A 6,833-nucleotide genomic window follows, 5' to 3' on the forward strand; every position below is an offset into this window, starting at 1 on the left:
GCAGACTAAATACTTCCCTGTTAATTGGAAGGTAGTGCTGGTCCTGTCCAGCTGCTTAATAGCCAGCGTGGTGTAGTGGTTAAGAGCAGTGGTTTGGAGCGGTGGACTCTGATGTGAAGAACTGGGTTTGATTCCCCACTCCTCCACATGAAGCCAGCTGGGTGACCTTGGGCTAGTTACAGCTCTCTTAGAGCTCTCTCAGCCCCACCTACTTCACATGGTGACTGTTGTGGGGAGGGGAAAGAAAGGTGATTTTAAGCCGATTTGATTCTTCGTTAAATGTTAGAGAAAGTTGGCATATAAAGACCAACTTTTTCTTCTTCTTCTTCAAGGGGATGTGAAAGACCTTTCACTGCCTGAAACCCTGGAGAGCTGCTGCCAGCCTGAGCAGACAATACTGACCCAGATGGACCCAAACTCTGGTTCCACAGAAGGCAGCTTTGTGTGTGTTTATGCAGGAGTCTGCACACCACAGCAGGCTCCTTGTTAGGGCTTTAACACAAACCTTTGCCGCACTGAAACCATCTACCACGGGTTCTGCCTGCCACAGAGGATTGCTCTGAGCAGCTCACCGAATCCAAGCGACTGGGGTGAGGGGTGCCGAGTCTTGACTACAGCCTACAACCCCCTAAAGCTACCAGACTGCACAACACTTTCCCTTTAGGCTAAAATTGGGAGGGGAGTGCCACTTCTAAAGGGAAGAGATTTGGCTCCCACTCACCCCCATTGTGGTAGATCACTATGGGTAGCTGTGTTAGTCTGTATGTAGTAGTAGAAAAGAGCAGGAGTCCAGTAGCACCTTAAAGACTAACACCATTTCTGGCAGGGTATGAGCTTTCATGAGTCACAGCTCACTTCTTCAGGTATCTGAAGAGCTTTCATGAGCTGTGACTCATGAAAGCAAATACCCTACCAGAAATTGTGAAGAAGAAGAGTTGGTTTTTATATGCCGACTTTCTCGGCCACTTAAGGGAGAATCAAACCGGCTTACAATCGCCTTCCCCTCTCCAAAACAGACACCCTGTGAGGTGGGTGGGGCTGAGAAAGCTGTGACTAGCCCAAGGTCACCCAGCTGGCTTTGTGTGTAGAAGTGGGGAAACAAATCCAGTTCACCAGATTAGCTTCCCCTGCTCATGTGGAGGAGTGGGGAATCAAACCCGGTTCTCCAGATCAGACTCCACCGCTCTTTAAGGTGCTACTGGACTCTTGCTCTTCAGGTATCTTCTACAGATACCTGAAGAAGTGAGCTGTGACTCACGAAAGCTCATACCCTGCCAGAAATTGTGTTATGGACTATTTCACCCCCATTGTGTTGTACTGGCACAGCCTTCACCATCCAATGGGGGGGAAAACAAGTCCCCAGAGCCCAGCTAGTAATCAAAAGCCAATCTGGGGGTGAGGAGAGGAATTCACACCCCGTGGGACAATCGCATCTTGAGCTAAGCCCAGGACAAGAAAAACAGCACTAAAAGTGTTTTTTGTGTTTCTACAATAGTTTTCTCAAATGCTCCAACTCAGACAGACAGCCCATACTGAATCTCTCAAGGTCAGTTATGATCAGCTCTTACTGGCAGTTAAAGGGACTAGGCAAGAACGTGATGTGAAAGACCTCTGCCTGAGACCCTGGAAAGCCGCTGCCAGTCTGAGTAGACAATACTGACTTTGATGGACTAAGGGTCTGATTCAGTAGAAGGCAGCTTCACGTGTTCAGGCCTAACAGATGAGGAATCAGCCAAGGATCTTGACTAAGCTGTTTTTCTGTCTCTCGTGGAGCCGGAGAAGACTCTGCTCAAGAGACAGCCTAGAGCCCCAGACTCTTGCCTCTTCACAGAGGGCCCCGTGGAAGGGGGCTGGCACACCACCCACCTGTTGCATTCCCATCCAACCGGGCACTCTGCCCCTCCTCAGACACACGTCCACAAAGTCAGCCGAGTTCGCCATCGTGGGAGATGCCAGCGGAGAGAAGTTCCTGGTGGGGACCTTGTAGAGCTGTGGAGAGGGGGAAGAGAAAGAGGAGAAAATGTGAAGCCTCCGATTTAACTAAACCAGTCGATGGTAGCTGAACACGGGAGATGTCGGAAAGAAATGCGGGAGACACGCACTCCGGATTCCATCTACGTTTTCCACATTCAAAGGCCGGCTCCATCCCCGCACTTGTTTCCCGACAAGGAAGGGAAACACAAACTGTTTTGTTAGGGGGTTGCCGTCATTGAACTAAGCACCACGCATGAGTTTGAAAACAGCCGGACCCCCACTCCTCTTCTGTGTTTGTGTGTGGGGAGAGATAGGAAAGATACAAAGCATTGTGTAATGCAACATCTGCCTTGAGCAGAGATATCACAGGGAAACTTCGTCCGTCCGTTTGCATCACGTTCTCGGTTCCATGACCATCTCGACAACTGCGCAGGGGAGGGGGGCAAAAGAGGAAGGATGGAAACTAGACTGCAATACAACATCTGGAACAAGGAGGCCTTTGATGTGCTGTATACTCGCTTGCAAAGGTGCGGCTAGCACCACAGCACACGAAACACTCTGGGAGCTTCCGAGAAGAAAAACTCAGTTTCCTCCTGGCCAGCAGGCAAATCGGCTTCTCCCCGGCTTCACAAAGCAGGAAGGTGTAATTAACAGGTTCCCTCCTACGGCAGTGACAGAAACTCTGAAAAAGCCAGATGGGGGAAATCGTATTCAACAAAACTCCTAGTGGGGAAAAAAACCTGGCAGGAGAGGTATTGGGTAGCTGGGTTACACATCAGTCTTGTAGATAGGTCTGGAAGTTACAAACCTATAAGATTTGTCCGTCTACATTCACGTACTTATATCTAAATAAATGAAGCGTGGGGGGGAGACAGTGAAACTTCCCTGCCCAGTCACATTCTTTTTTAAAATGTTTATGGCCATCAAGTCTCAGCCAACTTATGGTGACCCCGTAGGGTTTTCAAGGCAAAAGGCATACAGAGGTAGTTTGTCATTACCTGCCTCTACAACCCTGGATTTCCTTAGCGGTGGGAAGTGCTGTCAAGTTGCACCCCTCATGGGCAAGAGATGAGCAGAGGTGATTTGCCGTTGCATGCCTCCAGGACGCAACCCTGGACTTCCTTGGTGGCCTCCCAGGGCCGAACCTGCTTAGCTGATGAGATCCAACTAGCCTGGGTCATCCAGGTCAAGGCAAGAAACATGCAGAGGTGGTTTGCCATTGCCAGCTTCTGCATAGCCACCCTGGACTTCCTTGGTGGTCTCCCTCACAAATACTAACCAGGGCCGACCCTGCTGATTTGATGAGACCCAACTACCCTGGGCCATCCAGGTAACAGCATACAAACAGAGGTGGTTTACCATTGCCTACCTCTGTGTAGCAACCCTGGGCTTTTTGGGTGGTCTCCCATCCAAGTTCTAACCAGGGCCAACCATGCTTAGTTTCCAAGATCAGGCTAGCCTGGGCCATCCAGGTTAAGGCAAGAGATATTCAGAACTGATTTGCTGTTGCCTTCCTCTGCATTGCAACCCTGGACTTCCTTGATGGTCTCCCCTCCAAATACTAACCAGGGCTAACCTTGCTTAGTTTCCAAGATGTGACAAGATCGAACCAGCCTAGGCTATCCAGTTCAGGGCCAGTCACATACACAATCCTTAACTGCCACAGGCAACCAAGCTTGTGTCTACTTACAAGCTTCTTACAAGCAGCACACCTCACACACTAGCAGCACCACAACAAGTGAGTATTCACCTAGATGGCATCTTCCCAAAAGCTAAGATAATAAAATCAGTCATCGTCCCCCAAACGCACACATAACTCTGCAAAACCAAACAAAGCTGACCCGAATTCACCCTTCCTAACTTAACTTTAAGCCCCATAAAACACTGCAAAAAGAGGCTCAAGCCAGGACTTTGGAGAGCCGGAAGCAAGAGAAAACTGCATAGTTTGCCAGCGGGGAGGCGGGAAGCCGCTCAGGACAGCAAGGGAAGTGGGGTGCGTGGACAGAAACCACCACAAAGGCCCAAAATTGGACAGGGCAGAAATGGGAAACCAAATAGGAAGTTTACAAGAAGAAGAAGAGTTGGTTTTTATATGCCGACTTTCGCTACCACATAAGGAAGAATCAAACCAGCTTACAATCACCTTCCCTTCCTCTCCCCACAACAGACACCCTGTGAGGTAGGTGGGGCTGAGAGAGCTGTGACTAGCCCAAGGTCATCCAGCTGGCTTCATGTGGAGGAGTGGGAAAACCAACCCGGTTCGCCAGATTAGCGTCCGCCGCTCATATGGAGGAGTGGGGAATCAAACCCAGTTCACCCAATTTAGAGTCTGCCACTCATGTGTAGGTGTGGGGAAACAGATCCAGTTCACCAAATTAGCCTCTGCCACTCATGTGTAGGAGTGGGGACTCAACCCGGTTCTCCAGATCAGAGTCCACTGCTCCAAACCACCGCTTTTAACCACTACCCCTTGCTGGCTCTCTTTAGGGGAAAGCTTTAAGAATTGGGGAGGGCTCATGATGATAAATATTAGCACTTGGGGTAATAAACGGGATCCAGACTAGAAAGGGACGCAAGGGAAGGATCTTGTCTGCCGTATATTTATCTCCCCCTTCCTCCAAGGGCAGCAGACGTCATTCTCCATTCCACACCCTGTGAGGTATGACCAGATGAAAGTGTGTGACTGGCCTGAGATCATCCAGTGAGCCTCATGACAGCAGAAGGACTGGAACATGGACCCCCCAGCTCCTACTCTTATCCATACACTATGCTGTGGGGAGGGGGCATGGATCAGTGGAAGGGCAGTGCCTTTGCATGCCGCAAGGTCCCTGGTTCAATTCCCACCACCTCCACTTTCTAGAGGCTCAGTCGATGGGCGATATGGAAGACCCTTCCGCTGCCAGTCACAGAAGACTAGGCTGATCTTGACGGACCAACAGGCTGACTCGAGAGTAGGCAGCTTTCGCATGCTTTCATGCTGACTGTCTTAAGGCAAGGGAGGAACGGGGAGGGGGGCATCTTGGCATAGGTGGGAGGCTGCTTGTCACAGCAAAGGAGTGGTTAAGAGTGGTTCCTCAGTGGAACAGGCTTCCTTGGGAGGTGGTGGCTTCTCCTTTGGAGGTTTTTAGGCAGAGGCTAGATGGCCATTTGACAGCAATGGTGATTCTGTGAACTTATACTGATCATGAGAGGGGTTGCAGGAAGGGTTGTGTTAATGCTTGGCTCTCATGACCCTTTCTTAGATGCCCAGGGTAATACTGATCTCCACTTTGGGGTCAAGAAGCAATTTTTCTCAAGGCCAGATTGGACAGGAATCTTTTTTTTGGCCATCTTCTGGGCATGGAGTAGGGGGTCGCTGGGGGTGTGGGGGGGGGAGGTAAATTTCCTGCATTGTGCAGGGGGTTGGACTAGAAGACCTTGGTGGTCCCTTCCATTATTCTAACCCTGGAAGGAGGCAAGTCAAGGAACCGGCATGGAAGAAGGGGCTCCAGGAGTCTGGGGGGTGGGTGGGAGGGAACATGACCTGGCTGAACTCCTTCAGGATGGGGCTGGATGGTTTTTAAGCCCCAGAAAAGCAGCCTGAACAGGGCAAGCAAGAGAAATAAGTCAATAACCAGAGCTAGTGCTGAACTAGAAGAAGAAGAGTTGGTTTTTATGTGCCGACTTTCTCTGCCACCTAAGGGAGAATCAAACCGGCTTACAATCACCTTCCCTTCCCCACAACAGACACCCTGTGATGTAGGTGGGGCTGAGAGAACTGTGACTGGCCCAAGGTCACCCAGTTGGCTTCATGTGTAGGAGTGGGGAAACCAACCCGGTTCACCAGATTAGCCTCCACCGCTCATGTGGAGGAGTGGGGAATCAAACCCGGTTCTCCAGATCAGAGTCCACTGCTCCAAACCACCGCTGAATCCGGTAGTTCTGGGAGACCCATGTTGGTCTGGGAGACTCATGTTCGAATCCCCACTCGGTTGTGGAAGCTAACTGGGTAACTTTGGGCCACTCATACGCTCTCGCCGTAACCTACCTCACAGGAAGATAGTTTCAGAGGCTGGCCATGTAGGTCTGCAGTAGCGTATTCAAGTTCAGCAGTATCTCAGAGACCAAGAAGATTTTGTGGAGTATAAGCTTTCACGGATATCCAGCATCTGACGAAGGAAGCTTTGAATCTCAACAGTTTAGCAACAGATTAAAAAGTGCAATTCGCCACCAAAGGATGTAGCAATAGCCACAGGCATAGATAGCTTTAAAAAGGAATTAGCCAGGTTCTTGGAAGAGAGGTTTATCAGTGGCTACTAGCCATGGTGACTAAATGGAACCTCCATGTTCAGAAGCAATCAGCCTCTGAATCCCAGTGCCAAAAGGCAACATCAGGGGAAGGACTCCGCTTCTATGCCATTTGTTGAACCTCCAGAGGAACTGGTTGGCCACTGTGTGAGACACAGGATGCTGGCCTAAATGGACCAGTGGTCTGATCCAGCAGGCCTCTTCTTAAGAACATAAGAATATAAGAACATAGGAAGAGACCTGCTGGATCAGACCACTGGTCCATCTAGGCCAGCAGTCTGTTCACACAGTGGCCCAACCAGGTGCCTCTAGGAAGCCCACAGGCAAGACAACTACAGCAGCACCATCCTGCCTGTGTCCCAAAGAACCTAATATAATAGGCATGCTCCTCTGATCCTGGAGAGAATAGGAATGCATTATAAGAACCTAAGAAAAGCCCTACTGGATCAGACCCAGGCCCATCAAGTCCAGCAATCTGTTCACACAGTGGCCAACCAGGTTGTCACTAAGGTGTCTCTAAGGTGCTACTGGAATCAAATCTAGCTGTACCTACTACACAGGGTTGTTGTGAG

At 50.1% G+C, this 6,833-nt stretch overlaps 1 protein-coding gene across 2 annotated transcripts in view; it reads right to left on the bottom strand.

Moving 5' to 3' along the window:
* The window catches only part of PI4KB (phosphatidylinositol 4-kinase beta), a 50,053-nt gene extending 48,063 nt beyond the window's left edge, over window positions 1–1,990 (bottom strand). For both annotated transcript variants that reach the window (XM_056852889.1, XM_056852888.1), the window contains exon 1: window positions 1,867–1,990. The gene's annotated coding sequence lies outside the window, so the exon portion shown is untranslated. The remainder of the gene's footprint in view (window positions 1–1,866) is intronic.
* Window positions 1,991–6,833: the final 4,843 nt, after the last annotated feature.

The sequence above is a fragment of the Euleptes europaea genome, chromosome 7 (assembly GCF_029931775.1).
Source record: "Euleptes europaea isolate rEulEur1 chromosome 7, rEulEur1.hap1, whole genome shotgun sequence".
Lineage (NCBI taxonomy): Eukaryota > Metazoa > Chordata > Lepidosauria > Squamata > Sphaerodactylidae > Euleptes > Euleptes europaea.